The 22,820-nt window shown below is 41.9% G+C and overlaps 1 protein-coding gene and 1 pseudogene across 1 annotated transcript in view; both read right to left on the bottom strand.

The window, feature by feature from the left end:
* The window catches only part of TACR1 (tachykinin receptor 1), a 165,603-nt gene that overhangs the window by 20,376 nt on the left and 122,407 nt on the right, over window positions 1-22,820 (bottom strand). The gene's annotated exons all lie outside the window — the stretch shown is intronic.
* On the bottom strand, window positions 8,384-9,934 carry LOC105096271 (histone-binding protein RBBP4-like; annotated as a pseudogene).

Below are 22,820 nucleotides of genomic sequence, written 5' to 3'. Positions count from 1 at the left end.
TTCTTCAGGCTTGGGAAGTTTTCAGACACAATTTCATTAAATACATTTTTAACCCTCTTCTCTCTCTCTTTTCCTTCTGGGACATCTATATTATGAACGTTGGTATCTTTGACAGTATTCTAAAGATTCCCTGCTCTTTCCGTTGAGACACATTCCTTTGATGTCTCATTTTGCTTATCTTTCTCTGTATGTAACTAAGTGAAACAGTTACCTGTCGCAATGTTCTTGTGTGAGAGAGTGTCCCGATGCAGTCTATCTCTGCCCAGTGGCTTTGGTTGGAGAGCTGGATTTGCCATGAACACAAGTCATGTCTTCCTCAGGGTGTGCTGGCAGCTATCACCATGGTAGGAGGTGGGGCTGGAGATGGAGAGAGGCTAAGGCCAGAGCCAGGGGTGAGGCAGGGCTTCCCCTATGTTCAGTGGCCATCACAGTCTTATCAGCGATTAGGGTCAGTTCTCATGTTACTGAAGTCCTGAAGGTCAAGTCCAAGCTGGCTCTGTTCCCTTTGAGTGTGTGCTCTTTCCCTCCCAGCTCCTGCGCTCTTGCCCCAGAGAGCAGCAGTGCTGGTGCAAGAGGGGCTGGCGTGGGTGTTCAGCAGGGTTCAGGGCATGGGTTGCAGCGGTCTAGCTGCCATCAGAGATCCAGGCTGCCTCCGATGTGCCACCTGTCCAACTGCCAATAATGACTGCTCAGGCATCGCTTAGAGTCCGAGCTACTTCGGCATTTCATAGCTTAGCTTTATCCTTGGCTGTGGCAGTCCTTGCTCCATTGTGGGGCTGTGATGCAGGGCAAGTGGTGATGGAGCACTCACTCAGCTCAGGCTGGGGTGCATGCCAGGGAGGTTGCAGGAAACCAGTTAGCCACCAGTGTGCTTTCAGTCTGCCCTCTCTGCTCTGCTTCAGGAGCAGAAAGTGTTTGTGCATTCCCTCTGAGCAGAGTCGACGCTTCCCCTGCTCCCCTCCATGAGCTCCAGCAGCCCTCCACCCAGCCAAGGGGGCTTGTCTTCCAGTTGTTGGACCCCAGGGCTGGGCACCCAACATGTGGCTCAAACTGGTCACTCCCCAGGGAGGATCTCTGCCTGCATAATTGTCCTTTTCCTCTCGGTTCCTGACCTGATTGCTTCTCTTTCCTTCCTATCCCATTCTGTGTGGACCTTTCATACAGGAGTCTTTCTGCCAGTTTCCAGTGAGAACTGCTCCACACGTGGATGTATTTTTGATCTGCTTGTAGGGGGAACTAAGCTCTGTGTCCTCCGAATCTGTCATCTTGATCCCCTTTCCCCTTATCTCCTTGATTGGATGACGTGGTCCTCAGATTAGAGCCCAGCGGTGTTCCTCTTTAATTCTTTTCACAACACAGGCACCAAGGAAATACATCATAGAAAGATATAACCTCAGGCTTCAAAAGACATTCGAATTGTCAGCTGGTCCACCCTCCACAGCAAGGAACCCTCCTGACGGCAGCCCCCAGAGGAGGATGCTTAGCATCTGCTTGAATGCAGGTCCTGAGGCAGACGGACTAAGCATTTCTTACTTCTTTAGTTTTTTAATCAACAGTTTTCTCACTAGAAGTACTATCTATTCATTGTGGTTTTGAAACTATAGACACACATTAAAAGAAAATCTTTAAAGGTGAAGTGCAGGCTGGATATGAGTTCCACGTCAGCCTCGTTAATGCTGAGCACTGCTGCTGACGGGCAGTGTGTATTGAAGCTAATGGCAAATCAGGAATTTCCAGCTCTTGGAGGGTATTTAGCTCTCATTCATTTGCAGCTGAAGTGTTTTTCTTCTTTATTATAATATTTCCAGCCCAGCATGCTGTCCTTAATGTTGTTTGGAGAGGCAGTTGCTTCACTGGCACTATGCACACTAATTGTCATTTGAAAAATACACTTAAAAAACCATAATAAAGTACATGTGATATAAAATTAACCTGAAGAATACACTTTTATTTTTATCTGTGAAAAAAAGAAAAAAAAAAACCTTCAAAACTTTCTATTATGTAGAAATAAGTTCAAATAAAATTGATCCGTATCTTCTTATATCTTTATGCACACACACAAATTTGTATCACATTAGTGCATTTTAGATTACTTTACAAACAACACTATGTCACATCATTCTTTAAGTCAGTAAATATATTTCTATAATGAAATTTCTAATGGCTGTAATAAAATTCCATTCTATGGAGGTAAGTGCTTACTTAGCCTTCTAATTTGAACATGTGAGTTTTTTTTTTTTTATAATGTTTTGACATTTAATTGCTACGATAATTAACACCTTCAAACATATGTCTTTCCTCTATTTCTTATTTCCCAAGAATTAATTAGTCAGAATGAAATAAAAGCATTTTTAAGGGTTTGCTATGTATTGTCATTTTGCAGAAAATACATGCCAGTTTATACCACCAGCAGGGGTTGATGAGATCTCTTTTTCCTCTGCGTGGCTGTACTGGGCATTCAGTAAGTCTTTTAATCTTTGACAACATGATCGTTTATATATAGACGGTCCTCTAGTCTACATTTAATATTCTTGATTTATTGTAAACTGAAATTTTATAATTATGCTATTTAACCATTGTCATTTCCTCTTTTGTGAATTGCCTACTTGTATATTTTCTCAATTGGGGTGCTCATAATTGTCCTTACTAATTTGTAAGAACTCTTTATGGCTTCTATTATGTTATACTTAAAATGTTTTTTCCATATCAAAAGCATTAAAGCATTCACTTACACTCTCTCCTAGTTCATTTGTTTGCATTTAACTGTTCAGTCTATCCAAGATCTGCTTTGCTGGGTATTACGAGAAAAGGCTCCAAATTTTCTTTCTCCAACCATTGTTTAGTTTCCCCAGTAGCCCTATCGGTTGCTCCACCCTTTCCTTGCTGATTTGAAACTGCTCTTCTATCTCATACACTCATGTGCCTCTGGGCTTTTGTTCTGTTTCCTCTACCAGTCCCTCCTTTCTGGTATCCATTCCACATCATCTTAATTTTTGTGGCTTTTAAAAAATATATATATGGCAGTAAAAATCCCTTATTATTTTACTTGGTTCCTCAAAATAAGGTATCTCTCTTCCTGAACATTAAAAAAAAATTATTTCATTTTGGTGAGGGGGGAGAAGGTAATTAGGTTCATTTATTTTTAGAGGAGGTACTGGGGATTGAACCCAGGATCTTGTGCTTGCTAAGCATGCTCTCTACACTTGAGCAATACCCTCCCCCACCTGCACAATTCTTAAGAAGGAGATCAGGGGAAGGTTTCAGTTATTTCTAGCCGGAATTGCAGCTTCCCAGAAGATGTCAGGTGATCAATTCACTGGCCCCTCCCAGCACTGATTCTCATGATAAAGCTTAGTGGTGGATGTCGCTTACGTGCCCAGGGCCTTATGTCCCCATTTCAGATTGTTTCTTGGTCAGCTCTCTCAGGCAAAGAGAAGGATCCTACAGAGGATGTGCTGCCAGAAATGGTCCCAGAGTTTGGAAAAGCTCTAACAAGAACTTATATGTCAACACTGGACTCCAGCAGAAAGACCCTCACCCACACCTCTCCTCCTTCCAGTCTGCTTAGGGGCAGAGATGTGGGGGGAGCAGGTGGCTAATAATCCTGCCTAACATTTTTATTTGGTTGATATGTTAAAGAAAAAACAAGCCACAAGTCACAAAGCTTGTGCAGGCTCTGTGATTCTGAGAGAGGAGGGCAAAGGAGATGGTGGTTGGTTTGGCTAAGGACCTTATTGTGTTTGGGGACAAGAAATGTTAGGCCAGAAGCTAAATTTAGGTTGGGGTGAAAAATGTTAAATTGGTGTCTGTGAGGAAGAAAAATACTGGTAACAAGAAGGAGTGAGAAAAATAAGAGATTAAGCAAGAGGGGCAGAGACAGAGACAGAGAGAGACTGGGACCGCTGGATGCAGCCAGCAGGAAATTTCCTGTGGTGAGGACTGCTCGGTGTGCTGCAAGGAGTGGTGGTGCCTGAGGGTAAAGTTAAAAAAGTACCATCCTGTCCTATCCTGAAATTCTCTGACTTCTCTAACCACTCCCTAAATCTGTAAAAGTGAAAAAGGATGCCACACTCAACAAGTCTATGTCAGCGGGGCTCTGAAGAAATGAATGAGGAGGACTGATTACGAGTGGAGTCAAGTGGGCTGGCCAGAGACAGTGGTGGCCACAAAGTTTCCATTACCTTGCGTTGGGTAGGAGATGTGGTGGAGAGGAAGTCCCTGTCTCAGGAAACAGGGAGGTGGAGACAGAGTCCCTGAATCTGTACTATGCTCCCTGGTCAATCTTCCCAGTCTGGCAGGTGACATCAAATCATGTAGATATTCCTGGAGTCCCCACGGTAGTTCTGGAAATGCCAGCCAGCCACAGGGCACAGAAAACTGACATCTGAACAGACACTGAATTTAGGTTGGGGTGAAAAATGCAGCTGGCACGTAGACCTTTCAGTATTTCATTTAGGCGACTGGTGTTTCAGTAATCCGTCAATAAAACAGCATGCATTTCATGTGCTTGAATTAATTGTACAGTGCACAGCCCACCTCCCAATCCCTGCTATGCCATGATGTCATTTTCCACTATGTCACTTTGCCAATGTGGCATGGGCTTTGCAAACCTCCTCGGGTGCTTACAACCCCATTGAGAACAAGACTGCATTTTATCTGTGATTTGTTTTCTGTGAGTGTCAGTGGACACTGATAAATGTTTTGCTAATATAACTCACCCACCTTCAACCTCTCTAGATAGTTCTTTAACTATGTGTGATGCTCGCCTTGAGGCTGGCTTAACTGTAGTGAAATAATTCTTGCTGTATGAGCAACCGGGGACAGATCAGGGATGCGCTTCCGCCTTGGCTGCGGCAGCCTGTGATTATCACTGAGCCAAGGAGGACTTGGATACGTGCAGCAGACCTGAAGCTTGTACGCTACCATTCTGTCAAGCATTTAAAATACTGTTATTTCTGGTGGGGCTTTGTTTGGAACTGTTTTGATTGGTGCAAATTGGCATAAGTCAGTAAACATTTCCTGATATAATTAAATTGCCCATAAATGTGGGTGTTGGTTGTTTTTCTACTCTGGTCCCTGGCATCTGAAAAACACTTAAAATAAGGAAACAATCCGAGTCACGGTGACCTGTGACTAACAATCATTTGTGTCCCCAGGTCTGGTCTAAGTGCCCCAGACTCACAGCTCTCAGGCTGAGTGCCCACTTGCCTTGCTATGGCCTGAAAGTACTTCTTCTCCACGAGGCAAATCTTGGCACAACAACCACTAACAAATGGCCAGGTAGTGGCCATTTTTCTTTTCTTTTGATAAAGTTTCCTGATGAAATTTACTTTGGGTACCACATAAACAGCCACTGTTGAAGGCTTGTAGAAGATGTAGAAATCTCACATTTTTTATGTGCAATAGTTTCATTGTAAAGGTGTTTCTGGAAAGTGGATTTGACTTCATCTCACTACTTCTGGGGCTTGGGGTAAGAGGCAAATATCACTAATCCCATTTTAAATTGAAAAATTAAGGTACAGGGAAGGTAATTACTTTGTTCAAGTCACTCAGGGTTGACATGGGAATAGAAAACAGATCTGCCCCTTTCTTTTTTCAGCCCTTTGCATTTCTATTCTTTCTGCTTAGATGAGCTTGAAAGAAGAATGGATAAATGTCACTGAGAGCAGGGAACACGCAGTTTTCAAGAATGAGCACATACGTTGAGCATAAACATTATTCACAGCATTTCATAATGCAGGTAATTGATCGAAAAATAGCATAGCTTAAAACATCAGGCACAGAATTCAGTTCTGTCTGTGTGGGTGACTTGGAATGTGGCCAAATCTTGGATTCCAGTTTATATCTGGATTCATTTTCATATTTCCAAAACCTTTTCCTGTCTTGAACCCTGAACCCACAGAAACTAACGGTTGGCTGAACTGTGGGAAAGACAAATGCCTTACATTCAGTCCCTCAGCCAAAGTTTCTCAGCATAGACAATAGGCCATTATGCTGTGAGCCACACAGGCTGCCAGTCTAAAGTTTCCACGAACGAACTGAGCAATGCAATTTGTGCGTCTCATAAGAAATTATCAAGGAGACTACATTAATCAATGTGAAGTCCTCTGCAAGTCACATATGAGAGGACAAATATTTTTAATGAGGGAGCGTTGGCAGATTTTCATACCTCCCCAAGTTAGCCAAAGAGAACTTAGTAATTTCTGGACCATCTTTTAGGCAATCTACTCCTCTTACAAAAAAAAAAAAAAAAGTCTTTTTTGCTAGAGGAAAGCTAAGCTGTCTCTACAACAAAGACAGAAAGTCCATGTGGACTGGATGTAGAAAGGTGTTGGCTGGGGAGGGTTATGAGGGGAGCAGTGAAGAGATATGAGACTAGGAGGTAAGCAAAGGCGGATGACTTTTTGGTGGTTACTGTTGTGCACAATTGTTTTGGGTACTTTTTTAAAATGGAGCTGCTGTTTTATCACTTTTGCCCATTAAACTAGGCTTCCTGAACTCGACTCTACTTAGGTGCTGAACTCTGTAGATTTTGGCTTTCTTAAAGTTGCATGTATGTTACATGCAGAGTCACCTCTTCAGGTTGGAGGCCAGCCCTGTGTTGAGGTAGCACCTTCAGTTATTGGGGAGGAGCATACAAAAGGAGCTATATAGTTGCTGCTGGGCCCCATTTCATTCAGACACTTAATTGTTAATGACCCCCCTGCTTTGTGCTAGAATCTGAGGACATAGTGATGAATAAAAAGACCTGGTCTCTGCCCTTTAAGAAGCTTAAAACATAGTGGGCAAGATAGATTATAAGCAAATATAACAACAAATAAATATAAAATCATCAGTGTGTTATGTGCATAAAGTCATCAAACGGAGGTGGGGTAGAGAATAGCAGGGGCTCACACTCAAAGGACCCTCTGATGAGGGGACCTGAAGGGCAAAGTGGTCATATTTGGTGCAGGATGGATGGTCCATACAGAGACAAGAGGAGGCAGAAGACCTTGAGGCCCAAATGATCTGGGTACCCTGAATGAGTCAAGAGAAGGCTGTTGTAGCCAGAGTGGAAGGATTGAAGGCCATGAAATATGGACAGGGGCCACAGTCTGTAGGGTGCTGTGGGCCGTGCTCTTGGGAGCCACCGAATGGGTTAAGCAAGATAAGATGATTCACTTTTCTTTTTCCTTACCCAGGATTAATTTAAATTTTTAAAAATTTATTTTGTTATTTTTTTAATTGAAGTATAGCCCATTACAGTGTGTCAATCTCAGGTATACAGCATAATGTCCCAGTCGTGTGTGTGTATATATATATGCACACACACATACATTTATTTTCACATTCTTTTTCATTAAAGGTTATTAAAAGATATTGAATACAGTTCGCAGTGCTACACAGAAGAAATTTGTTTTTTATTGATTTATATATATAGTGGTTATCATTTGCAAATCTCAGACTCCCAAAGTTACAGGATTAATTTAATTGTAAAAACAAATACGGGGGGAGGATATAGCTCGGTGGTAGAGCACGTGCTTAACATGCACAAGGTTCTGGGTTCAATCCCCAGTACCTCCATTAAAACAAACAAACAAACAAACAAACAAACAACAAATAAATAACCTAATTAACTCCCCCCACCAAAAAAATATTAAAAAATAAATAAAATAAATAAAAACAAATACAGGCTATAGCCTCACTCTTCTTCACCTGATTGGACAGTCTGTCTGTGGTGTCACTGTCAGGTAAAAACATACACTTACGACTTGGTTGTCCCAAGTTTTATTTTTAAAAAATTCACAGACAGGAAAGAAATAATATGAAAACCGTCCAAGAAATACACTAATGGGCAAAAATACATGGGGAAAGAGGAACACATTGTTTTTGACTTAACTAAAGAAACTGAGAGGGGAATTTTTTAAGAAAATGTGCATCCGGGGAAGTTAGATGGGCAAATTTTAGAGTAGGAATTTATATGACTTGAATCATTTCCTGAATAAAAATGACCTTTTGCAATATTCAGACTTCATGGCTACTTCGCTTGGCTCTATTTCTTAAACACTGTAGCCTTTAGTTAAATGAGCCAGAAAAACTAGGGGACACAACATTAGAAGAAAAATAACCACACACATTCTCTTTTCTGTGTCTACTTAAATCTTTGTTACTAGGAAATTCCTGAAGAAAATTTAAATTTGAGTCTGGCTTTGCTGATTCAAGTCTCCCAGTGACTTATTTAGAAAACACCTTCTGTTTGGGCTAATAGCATTGTTGATGGCACTTATAGAAGTAGAGCCAAACAAAGTCTGTGTCTCAAAACCAGTGTGAAATTATTCTCAGGGTTGAGAGGAAGAAAAGGGGCGTCTAAAATCACTAGAAGTTCAGACATTGTCTAGGACACTTATCCTTCTGGGTCCGCACGTCCTTCAGGGTCTTCATCATTTTAAATGTTCTCATTTCGCACAGTTGCATGATACTGGCTTCTGATAGAGAACCAATCACCCAAGATGCATTGGGATTCTAGAAGAAATCAGATATCTTGGAAATTGTTGCCACCGTGATTAAACAACAACTCTGGTGGCCCATCTTCTGCATCTTCTGGGGATTGTTCCTCTCCAGTTTTACTTACATTTCAGGTGTTCAGTCTGTGATCAGTACCCCTGGAAGCCAAACTAGTCTCATTGTGAGGCAATTATTGAACCTGGACTATTTCATCTGTATGTGATTCAAAGGAATGCAACTTAAAAAATATTTTACTGAGTTATAGTCAGTTTAGTGTTGTGTCCATTTCTGGTGCACAGCACAATTTTTTAGTCACACACAAATATACATATATTCATTGTCAGTCTTTTTCACCATGAGCTACTACAAGATCTTGAATATATTTCCTTGTGCTCTACAGTATAAACTTGTTTATCTATTCTATATATACCTGTCAGTATCTACAAATCTCAAACTCCCAGTCTGTCCCTTTCCACCCCCCTCCCCCCTGGCAACCACAAATTTTTATTCTATGTCTGTGAGTCTGTTTCTGTTTTATATTCCTCCCCCCTCCCCCTCCCTCTCCCTCTCCCTCTCCTTCTCCTTCTCCTTCTTATTCTTCTTCTTCCAGATTCCACATATGAGCGATCTCATATGATATTTTTCTTTCTCTTTCTGGATAACTTCACTTAGAATGACATTCTCCAGGGACATCCATGTTGCTGCAAATGGCATTATGTTGTCATTTTTAATGGCCAAATAGTATTCCATTGTATAAATATACCACAACGTCTTTATCCAGTCATCTGTCAATTGACATTTCAGTTGTTTCCATGTCTTGGCTATTGTAAATAGTGCTACAAATAACACTGCAGTGCTGGTGTCTTTTTGAATTAGGGTTCCTTCTGGATACATGCCCAGGAGTGGGATTCCTGGGTCATTTGGCAAGTCTATTTTTAGTCTTTTGAGGAATCTCCATTCTGTTTTCCACAGTGGCTGCACCAAACTGCACTTCCACCAACAGTGTAGGAGGGTGCCCTTTTCTCCACACCCTCTCCAGCATTTAAAAAGAATGCACTTAAGTGTCAGAGTCTCAGATCCCACAAGGCTGGTCAGCTGATCCTGTGGCAAGAATGAACTCACTATAGGATTGAAAGAAATGTGGCTCACTTCAGAAGTGTGAGCATAACTGAATGGCTTGGTTTGGAAGTATCATTTGAATGCATACCCAAGCTCATAAGCTTCTGATCATCAAGCACCTGACCCAAAAAGAGACATGGAGAAGATGCCAGAAAATTTCTCCTACTTCTGCTGTAATGCCCTGTAAAGATGGTCTTCATGTGCACAACTTTTTCTTCCTTTGGAACGGCAGTGATATCCCATAGGCAGATGGTGTAGTCATTTTTTTCCTTGACTTCTTGAAACTTTCATGTCATTTTAAAAAAGATCAGTTAAAGTCTAGCCCAAGGAAGGAGTCATTCCTGAGTTCTGCCAATGTTCTTAAACAACCTTAGGACAATATAAATAACTAATGTTATCTCAAAGAATGTTATCTACTTTCATAAGGTGTACAAGTTGTCACAGTTTCTACTATTTGTGTGCGTGTCTTCAATTATAATACTGAATCTATAGGTCCAAGTTTACAACAAGCAATATTTACATTTTTAATATTAGTTCCAATGAATTTATAAGTAGCAGGCATTTCCAATTTGTCAGTCACAAATTTATTGGGTAGCCAGCACTCTCATGCCCTCCTCCTTTGTAACTGACACAGCAAAAAAAAAACAAATGTGGGGTGAGAGGTGAGCCATGTCCCAGGTCTTGGTTGAGCCCCTGGGACATGCCCCCACCAAGTGTGGGTACTTGGCTTCACACAGGAAAGAATTCAGGAGCAAGTCACAGTTGAGTAAAGGTAGATTTATTTAGAGAGATACATACTGCACAGAGTGTAGGCTGTTTCAGAAGGCGAGAGAAAGGCCACAAGGTGTAGGGGTTGAGTGCTCAGGTTAAAGTAAAAGAGATACACGCTCCATAGACAGAGTGCCAGCCATCTCCAAAGACAAGGGAGCAAATGGCAGATGGCATAGTCATTTGAAGCACTAATCAAATGCCCACTGAGACTTGGATTCTAAGAAAACCCATAGCCTCCTCCTGATGCCCACAGAGACACAAGTCTGGGTTGAACTCTCCAGAAGGGTCTGGTTTAGAAGAATGTTTTGTATAATGAAAACCAAGAACGTTACTGGATAGAGTCTTCACTGCAATGATGCAAGGTTTCTGGGCATATGATGCACTCTGTTTCCTTCTTCATGGTTGATCTTGATTCTTTTTCCTAAATTCTCCTTTTTCAGTGTTGCAGTGTAAATCATCAAACTGAGCATCATTAGGGAGCTGCACACCGGCTATCACAAGGTGGTTTTGTGTGTACCGCCAGTCAGTGACAGGTCAATGAAGACTGAACTTTTTCCCTTCTGGTCTAGTTACATCTGGAAGCCACTGCTGCTAGGCTGGGCCACTCCAGAGCACGGATTGCCACCAATTTGCAAAGAGAAGGGGTGGGCTTTTCCCATATTTTGTACTTTCATTCTTCTACTGTAGCATCAGAGGCTGCTGCTTTCTCTTCCATAAAGGGCAGACTGGGGGTGTCCAGGGTGAGCACTGCAGGAGGGGTAGGAAGGCTGTGGGTGGAATGATCCAGCTTTAATTTTGAGGTGAGGGTGATATTAGACATCCAATCAGGGCCCACAGTGTTCGCCAGAGAAACAGCACCAATGGGATACATGTGATTACATGTGTATGTCCAGACAGAGGGATCTATTTTAAGGAACTGACTCACATGGTCATGGGAACGGTGAGTCTGAAATCTTTAGAGCAAGCCGGCAGACTGGAAACGCAAGTAAAAGCTGATGTTACACTCTTGAGGCAGGACTCCTTCCTCTTCTGGAAAACTTCAAGTGATAGAATAAAGCTCATTCATATTATGGGGTAGGGTGGGGATAATCTGCTTTAGTTCTATGAAATACCTTGTAGCAACATCTAAACTAGTGGTTTACTAGTGAACCATCAAAGGCACAGTTTGATTGTTGAGAGATGGGCAAGTTGGGATATGACTTAAAGACAGAATGGGCAGGACCCGTAGATGGGAGTGGGTTTAGAGGGTGACGGATACCCCCAGGCAAGCCTCTGACTCAGTCCTGCTGTCTCCTTCCCTTGACAAGGGCTCTCAGGCCCCCACATTCATTGTATTTAGGAAGGAACTGGGGCTTAGGGGAGAGGGCATCGTGGTTAAAATGGTATTCCAACATGGTGATAATCCTGGTTAAAAGTGGACCCAGGTTGAACATGGTGTAAGGAGTGCCTTTTGTTTAGTGACTAAACAGCCACTGTTATAGTGGCTACAGGGACTACAGAGACACATACTACTGACTGGTCTCAAAAAAAATAAATAGTAGTGATAACAGCCACCACCCCCACATCACTAGCGAACACTGATGCAGCGTTTGGTATATGCCAGGCACTGTCCTCAACGCTTGCCATACACTGCTTCCTTCATGTCCACCAACAGTCATCTCTGGGTTATGGGTGATAAACTCAGGCACCAAGACTGCAAAGTACTTATGTACCACGGCACTCAGCACAACTCTGGGACTTCATTCACAGAGACTATTGTGTAAATAGCACCCCTTGGAGTTGGGCGATGAAGTTCACAACAGAGCTTAAGAAACTGATCCAAGACTTCCGTGTTGTGGAGATTAGCATTGCCTTGGGTGAAGAATGATAGAACTAGCCTTTTGCAGCAACATGGATAGACCTAGAGATGATCATACTAAGTGAAATAAGTCAGACAGAGAAAGACAAGTATCATATGATATCATTTATTTGTGGAATTCCCCCAAAATGATACAAATAACTTATTTACAAAACAGAAAGGGACTCAGACATAGAAAACAAACTTATGGTTACCAAAGGGGAAAGTTGTGGAGGGATAAATTTGGAGTTTGAGATTAGGAGATACTAACTACTATATATAAAATACATGAACAGCAAGGTCCTAATGTATAACACAGGGGACTAGATTCAGTATCTATGAAAAAGAATATATTATATATATTTATATATATATATAATATATATATATTTATATATATATATATATAAAACTGAATCACTATGCTGTACACCAGAAACTAACACAACACTGTAAACCAACTATACATCAATAAAGAAAACTATGTAGAAGGGAGGCCACATGTTTTACATATATATATATTTAAAATAAATATATTAAAATATTTATATATATACACATATATAAAATTATTATATATTTGTTATAGAGAGTTTTTAAAAATAAGCGTTTTATTTTACAATCTTTTTAGGTTTAAAGTGAAAAGTTGCAAAGATAATACAGAGAGTGCCCGTATACTTCATGGACAATTTCCCCTACTATTAATATCTTATTAGTATGGTACATTTGTCCCAATTAATGAACCAATGTTAATACATTATTATTAACCAAAGTACAAGACTTTGCTTGTTTACGATGCCGTCAAGAGCTTTGAGTGTGTCCTGGTCAGGTATTGTGTAGAGTGTCCCTCAGCTGGGATTTGTCTGATGTTTTTTTCTTACGATTAGTCGGGGGAGATGGGTTTTGGGGAGGAAAACCACAGAGGTAAAGTGTCATTCTCATCACACTCTATCAAGGGTACCTGCCATCAATATGACTTAGCACTGTTGGTGCTGACTTAGATCACTTGACTAGGGTGGAGTTGCTCAGGTTTATCTACTATGAAGCTCCTCTTCCCCCATCCCAGCCCTTTATATACTACATTTTTTGGAAGAAAGTCACTATGTCCAGCCCATGCTTAACAAGTAGGGGGTTATGCTCCCCTCCTTGAAAATGGAGTATCTGCATAAATTATTTAGGATTCTTCTGCATGGAGTGATATGAGACACATTAGTGTATTTGTCTACTCTCCTTCACTTACTTTTTTATTCAATCCTCTGTATCAATATGGACTCACATACATTTAGTATATATTTTGGGTTATAGTCCAATACTATTTTTTTTTTTTTTGCCTTAATTGCTCCAGCTTTGGCTATTGGGAGCTCTTACAATTGCCTCCTGTCTCTCTTGACATACCTCCAACATTGTGTATGCGTGTGTGTGTTTGTATGTGTGTTCTGAGCACTTTCTTCCTTTCCGGAAATACAAGATGCTCCAAGCTCATCTTTGTATACTCATTGGCCCTGGTCCTCAAATCAGCCATTTCCCCAGGCAGCCCTGGTTCCTACTGTTGGAGAATGGTATTAGAAACCACGACTTAATCCTCACAACCACCAGAGAAGACAGAGGCTGCTTCCACTTTATCTCCAGTTTGCAGGTGAGAAAGCTGAGACACAGAGAGCTAAAAACTTAGGCATGGCTGTGCATTTGCTGAGTGGGGTGGAGGTCCAGATGTGGTCCCAGGTCTCTTGATTCCATGGGGATCACAATTTTTCCCTCCACTACAGGGACCAGCAAACTACTACTCACGGGTAAAATTGCTCACCGCCTGTTTTCAAATGGTTTGTGACTTAAGATTGATTTTTCCATTTTTAAATGGTTGAAGAAATCAAAAGAAGAACATTATTTCAGGGCATGTAAAGATTATATGAAAGTCAAGATGGAGCACAAGGGATTTTTAGGACAATGAAATTATTCTGTATGATACTACAGTGGTGGCTACGTTTGGTTATGCATTTGTCAAACCCCACAGGATGCACAACATCAAGAGTGAACCCTAATGTAAACTATGGACTTTGGTTGATAACAATGTGCCCATGTTGGTTTATCGATTGTAACAAAGACGCCACACTGATAAGGGATGGTGAGGGTAGGGGAGTATGTATGTGTGGGTGGGGAGGGCTATGTGTGAACTCTCTGTATTTTCTGCTCAGTTCTGCTGTGAACCTGAAACTGCTCTAAAAAAAATTAAGTTCATTTAAGAAATTTTAAAAAAATTTAAAAAGTACATCAGTTGTATGCAACATAGGACTTTTTTTTTTTTTAAAGATTATATGAAATTCAAATGTCATTGTCCATAAATAACATTTTCTTGGAACACAGCCATACCCATTCATTTAAGTTATTGTCAGTAGCTACTTTCCATGCTTCTGTGGCTGGGGACAATAGTTGTGACAGAGACCATAGGGCCTGCAAAACTGAAAATATTTACTACTTGGCCTGTTAAAATGTGCCCACTTCTGTTCCATTGTACTGCAAAGAGAAGAGGCTGAGTTACAACTCCTACAGAGGAAAGTACTGCAGACCAACACCACACCTTCACTGGTCTTATTAATGCCATGGTGATGCTCTCCCTTCTTCTGGCACCAACCCAACTGCTACCCTTCTTCAAGTCCCAGCTCTTGCTGCTGGGAGCTTCTCTGGACCTGTCTGGTCTCCATAATCTCTCCTGTTCCTCTGATCTCCCAGACCTCTTAACATCTACTTAGTTTTTGATTACTTGATGCCTTGTATGGTTCTGCATTTCACACACATTAGTGTTGTATTCCAAGTTAGCTGCAAGTTCTTCGAAAGCAAGGACCATGGGTATTTTTCTTTTCCTTATGTTATCAACCACAGATTAAGTTTTCTACTAACTCAGCTCTAATGATTGATACAAATGACCTCCCTGTTTAGGCTTTCAACTGACTATCAGATTAAGCATAAACTCTTTAACATGACACTTAAAGCTCTTGTACTATATCATCTTCAACCCCCATTCTTACTAGTTAACTGGTGCCTAGATTAGTGCTTAGAACATAGTAGCTGCTCAGGAAATGGACTTTTCTGCCTTCCCTTACTTTGCTTTCTCTTATACTCTTACGACATTGGAAAAGAACTGACAACAGTTCTGGATTTGACAATGATGAGGTCAGTCATAAGCAATTTCAGTGTCAGGATGGGGACAAAATTGAGTCAAGGATGCAGGGCAGGATTAGAGATCTGAGGCCACAGGAAGGTAGCTGATAACATCAGTAAAAAATGCTGAAAGATTGCCTAGTAGCATGAATTAATATGGCCACGATTAGCCTGGCTTCCTGGCTTTTGCTAGCATTCCTGAGAGATCTGGGTGTAAGAGGGGAGAAAATATAAAGAGAAGATATAAGGTGAGACAGCTGAGGTTGGGGATGGGTGATGGAAACCATAGAAAACCCTGGGAACAATGCCTGGGTAAACACACGCATTGAGATACCCTTGATTTAACACCAACTGCAGTCCAGGAGATTACCACGTGTTACCCTGTTTAACCAACTCTGGTAAAATTGGGTTTCATCACCTCAATTTTGCAATTTAATTTGAGGTTCAAAGATGTTCACTGAGTGATGTGGTTTGAGTTAGGATTTTAATCCTGATCTTTATTTCTTATACCACTCTATCATTGTGCCTTCATACTATAGAAATGATGTCCCATTTGGTGCCCTAAGAGGCCCCAGGGTACCACAGAGAAAAGGATAAATGTAGCCTTGAAAGTTTAAGTAGACTTTTTAGCACCCTCATTTCTATCAAATCACATATCCTTCCTCATTGTGATTCTTGTAACCCCTCTTGGTCCACCCAGTCACATGAGTGGTGCTGGTTCTCTGCTGAATCTGTGACAAGCGGAGTCCTGAGGATACCAGCATCCACATGGGGGGAACATGGGCTGATGGACGGCACAGGCCACTCCTGTATTTCCCTTCTCTCCAGTACAAGAAAATCAGGAGTGGGAAGGGGACCAGCAAAGGACTGACCTGAAGACTCCTTTGTTCTTCACCATGACTCTCCAAGACAGACCTCTGTTAGGGACTGAATGTTTGTGTTCCCCAAATTGACCTGCTGAAATTCTAAGCCCCTAAATGGGATGGTATCAGGAGGTGGGGGCTTTTGGGAGGTAATTAGGTCATGAGAATGGAGCCTTCATGATGACAGTAATGCTCTTATAAGAGCAGAGAAATGGGGGAAGGGTGTAGCTCAAGTGGCAGAGAGCATGCTTAGCATACACAAGGTCACGGGTTCAATCCCCAGTACCTCCTCTAAAAATAAATAAATAAACCTAACTACCCCTCCACACACAATAAAGACTAGAGAAATGATATCTCTGTCTCCACCACTGAGGATACAGCAAGATGTCCTTCTGCAAACCAGGAAGAGGGTTCTCACCAGGAATAGGATGGACCAGCATCTTGGACTTACCAGCCTTCAGAACTGTGAGAAATAAATGTCCGTTGTGTTAGCCAGCCAGCCTACGGCACTTTGTCATAGCTGCCCAAAGTAAGGCCACCCTAGTGTGTGCTGGGCTCTCTGAGTACAGTCCTCTAGTGAAAACCTGTTTTGGTGCCAACTTGATGATAGCAACAAGTATTTTTGAAGATAAGAATACAGTTTCCTGGGTCTAAAAGCAGAAAGACCAAAGGTTTTCCCATCATATTGAAACCCATTTGTTGTCTTCCTTCTTCATGGAAGCTATTCTCAAACAGAATGTTAAAAAAAAAAATCACCATGGGCCTATTTTTAAAATACTGATTCCTGAATCCTACTCTGTAGAGATTCTGAGGTAAGGTCTGGAAACATGAATTTTAACCAGTGCCTCAGTGATTCTGAGGCAGGTGGATCCTTCTATATGTTTAAAAAAGAAAAAAACAACAGTGCTCTGAGAGGGAATCCAAATTCGCCAGCTTTAAACCGTTGCAGTCCTTAATGGCATTTAGGGCAGGCACCCAAGTCCCTCCCTAGAGACAGATTCGCTAGTGAATTTTGCTGTAGTTTGAAAGAAAGCGGGTGTCTGTGGTGTTCACAGGTGCCTCAGGGGGTGGCTGGCTGGGCCAGGCAACGAGAGACCCTCTCAGGGCATTTTCCTTAGAGAGTTTTCTCCAGCTCAGGGGCTGGCCTCAGTCTTTGAGCCCCAGAACCCCCATCTTACAGCATGCACAGCCTCACAGGCACAGACGCGCTGACCACACTGTCAGGAATCTGATTTGTAAACCATTTTAATGGAGAAATATGACCGCTGAGTAAACTGGATCATGTAACCAGATTCAGCACCAGGGGGGTTGGCTGGCTGAACACGGGGCCTCCATGACTCTGAGAGACTAAAAGGCAGGGGCACCCCCGTCCACAGTGAGGATCTGCTTGTCAGGGGGATGGACACCTCTCCTTCTGAGGGGACACTTGTCCTCACACAGTGCCTGGCACACAGTTAGTGTCCTGAAGATGGCTTAGCAGGGTGAGGCCAGCTTCAGGACTCTTTTGTTCAAATCCTCAAGATCTGTGGTTCCCAGATTTCTGCATTTCATAGAAAAAATTAAACAAAATTTGGGGACCACTGTAGGGTTTTTTCTAGTCTCTTACTGTGCCAAGAAAGGACATTAAAAAATGAACCTGAGCTAAACTAAACTACTGACAATTGTCACCATCACTGCATTTGGGAAACTACATTTTAATGACAGAAAAGAAGGGCGGACTTAATTTCAGCATAAAAAGCAGACCTTTAATTGAAGAAAAACTCACTAAGCACAAGTACACAGACTGGGTGTTTGGAAACACCTGAGAATCTGGGCAATCTTTTTTTTTTTTTTTTTTACTTTGCCTGTAGCCACCCTCCAGATGAGCTATAATCACATTGATTTCTTTTCCACTTACAATCACAGTCCAGCCCCACCTCTGGGATCACCCTGACTGGAGTTTTAGGTGTCCCCAAACTGGGCAGTGTCGCTTTCACAGACAAGCTCCTGATACAAAGGCAGCTTTGGCATTCTCTGTGTGGGAAGCCCCCAGTGAAAGTCTCAGAGGGTGACTTTATTTCCAAGAGGAGGAAACTGAGGAGCAGGTTGTTGACTGGCTGATACTGGTCACCAGGGCTTGGAGCCTGCATCATCCCCTTTGACGGAGAGGGTGTGACAAGGGGGCCACAAGTGATGCTGGTGTTGGCTGATAAGGCAGTAATTGGTTTGAGCCCAGTTACTAAATTGGACCAAGGCAGAAAAGATAAAGAAACAAGAGATAGTAAAGGGCATGGTTGTTGCTCACGGGTGAGGGTGCACCTTGGGGTTTTCCCTGCCTGGAGTCGGGTGGGCACCCACTGGGGCTGGTCTGGGAGGAGGGAGCAGTCAACCTGTGCAGATGGCAGGCTGACATGAGGCTCCGCTGTCTGGAGACCAGTCACTGAGGAAGATGGGGGGATGGAAAAAGGACTTCTCTGCCACTTCCTTTTAATGGAATTCTGGGCAGATTCCTTTCCCACAGCCTCACATAGGAATGGCTGCCTCTCACCAAGAGACATATGGCCAGATAAAGAAGGCTCCCCAGACCCACCTGCAGGACCATTTCTGCTGTGCAGGGTGCAGCACGTACAGAACACATTCTCCTCAGCTCATCTTTGAGGCCCTTTCCTACCCAAGGGCTTTGAAATAAGGGACACCTGCACCATCCCTCCAATTCTGGGTTTTGTCCAAACCAAAAACATGTCTTGGAATTATATAGCATGCATAGTGTCTGAGATAAACCACATATATTAGAATTTAAACTATTAATTAGTGTCTTTTTTTTTTAAAAAAAAAAAAAAACAGTTATGTTGTCCTATCATCTATCAACAGGAAAGAAATGTCAAAATCTTTTCACACCTGGTGTGGCTGTGCTTGTGTGTTTCTGTTGAACGCCAGCCCAGCTCATCAGGAGAACCAAGCTTCTCTGCAAGGTGAGAAGTGAGCAACACAAGTGTTGGCTGGCGCTGTTACAACTTGTTGCAAAGGAGAAGAATTGACAATGGGGGTTTTTGTCTTTTGGGTTCCCTGAAGCTCCAGCCTCTAGCAAGAGCCCTGTTGAGCCTGCTTTTAGACACAGGCATCCATCAGGGTGTGCGTGGGTGTACTCAGCCTCGTGGGGGAGGCAGAGCTCAAACTTCATGTCCCAGTGACACGCTCTACATAATGTGACTGATTCTCCTGGGTGGACTGGCCCTGCAGCCTGTGTCAGTTTTGAGATGTCTTTTTGAATCATCACAATTCCCCAGCCTGGGGAAATACGGATTTTTTTTTTTTTTTTAATAGCTGCTGAGTAATGCACTGACCAAAAAAATGCCATGTGATTCACATTTCTCTTTTTTATTTATTAATTTTTTTTCCAGATTTCTCTTTTAGAATGAGAAATAAAATTATTTCATTCACCTTATTCACTCATAACAAGCAATATTTTCAGGCGAGAAGGTGGCTTCAGACTGTAGCCTATGTTAGGCTGCCCTCTGCCATACAGAGGCCAGGCCAATTTGGGGTGTGTGTGCATGAGGGTTAGCCTTCTTGCATGAGAATAAAATGTTTTAGCACTAATAGAGCCGGGAAGAATCTCCCTGTGCAGTATGAGTAGGTGACCAACTTGTCTTGGTATGCCTGGGATTTAAAACAAAAAGTCCTGCATTCAGGGAAAACCCCTGAGTTCCTGGCAAAGCAGTGTGGTTGTTCACCCAGATGTGGGGTTGCTGTGAGCCTGCTCCTTTTCCCAGCTGCCCCTTGTTTCACTGGCCTAAGATACGGCTGATTGTACACTATTTAAGATTCATTCCTTTGAGTCAAAGCATTGTCCCATATTAAAATGCAGGCATTTTTTAGAGGGGTGGCCCATTAGACCATTATATTTGGAAGCAGCATTCTGCACTGCTGATCACTCCCTTCTCTTGAAACAACTGTCTTCTCTCTCAGGGAAGTGCAAATTAAGACCACAGCAAGATAGTATTTTTCATTTACTAACTAGGCAAGAACTAAAGAAGTCTGACAACACCACATGCTGATGGGATGTGGACAACAGGAACACTTATGTACTGCTGGTGGGTATGAAAATTGTTACACCTCCTTTAGAAAACAGTTATCACATAGACATTCTTTTGTAAGGTTGAACATGTGCAAACCCAAGTTAATCTCACTTTAATATGTATGCCCTAGATATGTGCCCTCTTCTACTTGGGCCTCAGGAATCATACACAAGAATTTCATAGCAGCAAAAAACTGGGAATCACCTAAGCGATGACAAGTAAGAGAATGGATGAATGAATCATGAAGTACACATGAGATAATACGCAGCAGTTAAACTAATAAAACACAGCTACATATAGGAAAATAGATAAATCTTGGAAATAAAATGTTGAGCAAAAATGTTAAACTAATTATGAAAACAAAATGCAGCCATTTCTATAAAGGTGAAAATCAAGCAAAACTAAATAATCTACTGTTTAGGAATTCATACAGACCGCCTATGAGAGGGAAGCAAAGATGGCTTCTATAGCTTAATAATATTCTAGTTCACAAGATGGGTATTAGAGTCATGTATTATAAATTATCAATATGTCTAGTTATTTACATATATGTTAATACATTCATTTGTAGAAATAAAAAATATAACATATGTTTTAGGAAAATAAGAAGGTGGAAATAAATCAAAACATGTTTATAATCACAACAAATGTAAAGAGATTAATTCACTCACTAGAAGGCAGGGATGGTAAGATTATATTTTAAGCAACAACAATGATGAAATATCCAGCTAAATGCTCTTTATGAAAAAGACACGCAAAACATAAGGACACAGAAAAATTGAAAGTAAAGGGACAGAAGAAGATATTACAAACAAGAGGTAACTATGTTAACATCAGACAAATAGACATTAAGGCAAAAATTAGGAACATCTAATATCCTAGTGTCCAGTATTAGGAATCAAGAGCCTCTATAAAATCACACAAAGTTATAACTTATTTGAACTGCATAACACAGCTTTACTAGGTACAAAGCAAAACCTAGCATAAGTACTAGGAGAAATGGATAAATTCACAACCACAATGGGTGGGAGATTTTAACACATGTGAGTGGCAGCTACAGGTTTATGTGCCAGTCTGCCTCTGATATTCTGTCCCTCTTCATTTTTTATGTGGCTTTGAGCAAGTCTCTTCCTCTTGTTAGATCTCAGTCTCTCATTTCTGGAAAAAAAAAAAAAGCGACTGGACCATATGGGTAGAAATTCCATGAAATACCCACAATCCTATGCCAGGCCATGTTTGGGAAAAGACCTTGTCATATTATGGATGATTCTGAGCCCAGTGGCAGCTGGTGCTCTCTGCTCAGCATGTCCCAGGAGAGTCTATTACCTGCTGTTTCCCCTGACAACGCCACCTTCCAACACCCCACCACCCCTCACCCCTCCATCTCAGGCAGCTTTATACATACAGAAGTTTATAAACATCTTTGTCAGCTGAAGGGCTAAGAGAGGAAACTGCCTGGTCAATCCAGCTTCTAGAAGGTGCTCATCTGGTTTACCTCTTGAAGTCAATTTGAGTGAGGAAGGAAGTTCAAGCCAATTCCACTGGGAGGCTGGCATTAATACAGGACAAATGCCCCTGGAAACCTGGAAGGGGCCGTCTGTAAATGCAGCTTCCCTCCGTGGCAATTCCAAGCGTAGCTTAAAGGGACTAACCGGACAGTGCTGGTGTGAAAAGGGGCTGGTTTTGCTGGCCTTGGCAGTCACTGGTGCAACACTGAGCCAGCGGCTGCTTGTCTCTGCATGTCTTTCTCATCTCTAAAGTGATGGGACTGGGTTCTAACCTCTAAGGGCCTCCCAGCTCTGGTAAAGACAGAACTCTAAGTCTTGACAAGATAACTCTATTTTTTTTTTTAATTGACTTTCTTACTCAGCGGGAACAGGGGAGCATACTAGCATTCACCAAGTACCTACAAGGTTCCAGATGCTTTACAGAAGTAATTTCATGTAATTCTCACCACACACCTATTACTATTTTAGTTTTACTGCCGATAAATGAGGCTCAGGGAGGAAATGCTTTAGACACTTGTATTTACTAGTATTTACAGGATTCAGGTCTTTTGACACCAGCAACTACTTTTTCTACTACAACCAACCTACAGTGGCTAGTACATGTCCGTAAAGAGGTCAGATGGTTCTGTTGTGAATTTTAGTTCCTATAAGGTGGAACTCTTCCAGAAGGGGCTAAAAGGAAGAAGGGGTTTTGGTAAATGGTTGACACAAGACTACAAAAATCCACAAATATCTAATCATTGAAGTGGGAACAACACAAAGACACAAACATCCTCGGTAAGGACTGCTTAAGAGGTAATACTGAGATGGAACCTTATAGTCAGCCGGTCAGCACGTGCACTCATTCATTCCTGCATCCATCTGTCAAATTCCTTCTGAGCATTTACTGTGGGTTGGTTCTGGGACGCTGAGGGTGCAGCAATGAGCAACATAGACCCAGTCCTTGCTCTCCTTAGTCATGCTAAATTCTCAGTAGCTCAAGTCTGCTGAGAATTCAGTCAGTGGATAATGCATCACAATCCGG

The sequence above is a fragment of the Camelus dromedarius genome, chromosome 15 (genome assembly GCF_036321535.1).
Source record: "Camelus dromedarius isolate mCamDro1 chromosome 15, mCamDro1.pat, whole genome shotgun sequence".
Taxonomy (NCBI): Eukaryota; Metazoa; Chordata; class Mammalia; order Artiodactyla; family Camelidae; genus Camelus; species Camelus dromedarius.
The sequence above is the reverse complement of the archived record's forward strand: the minus strand, read 5'-3'. Positions and strand labels throughout refer to the sequence as shown.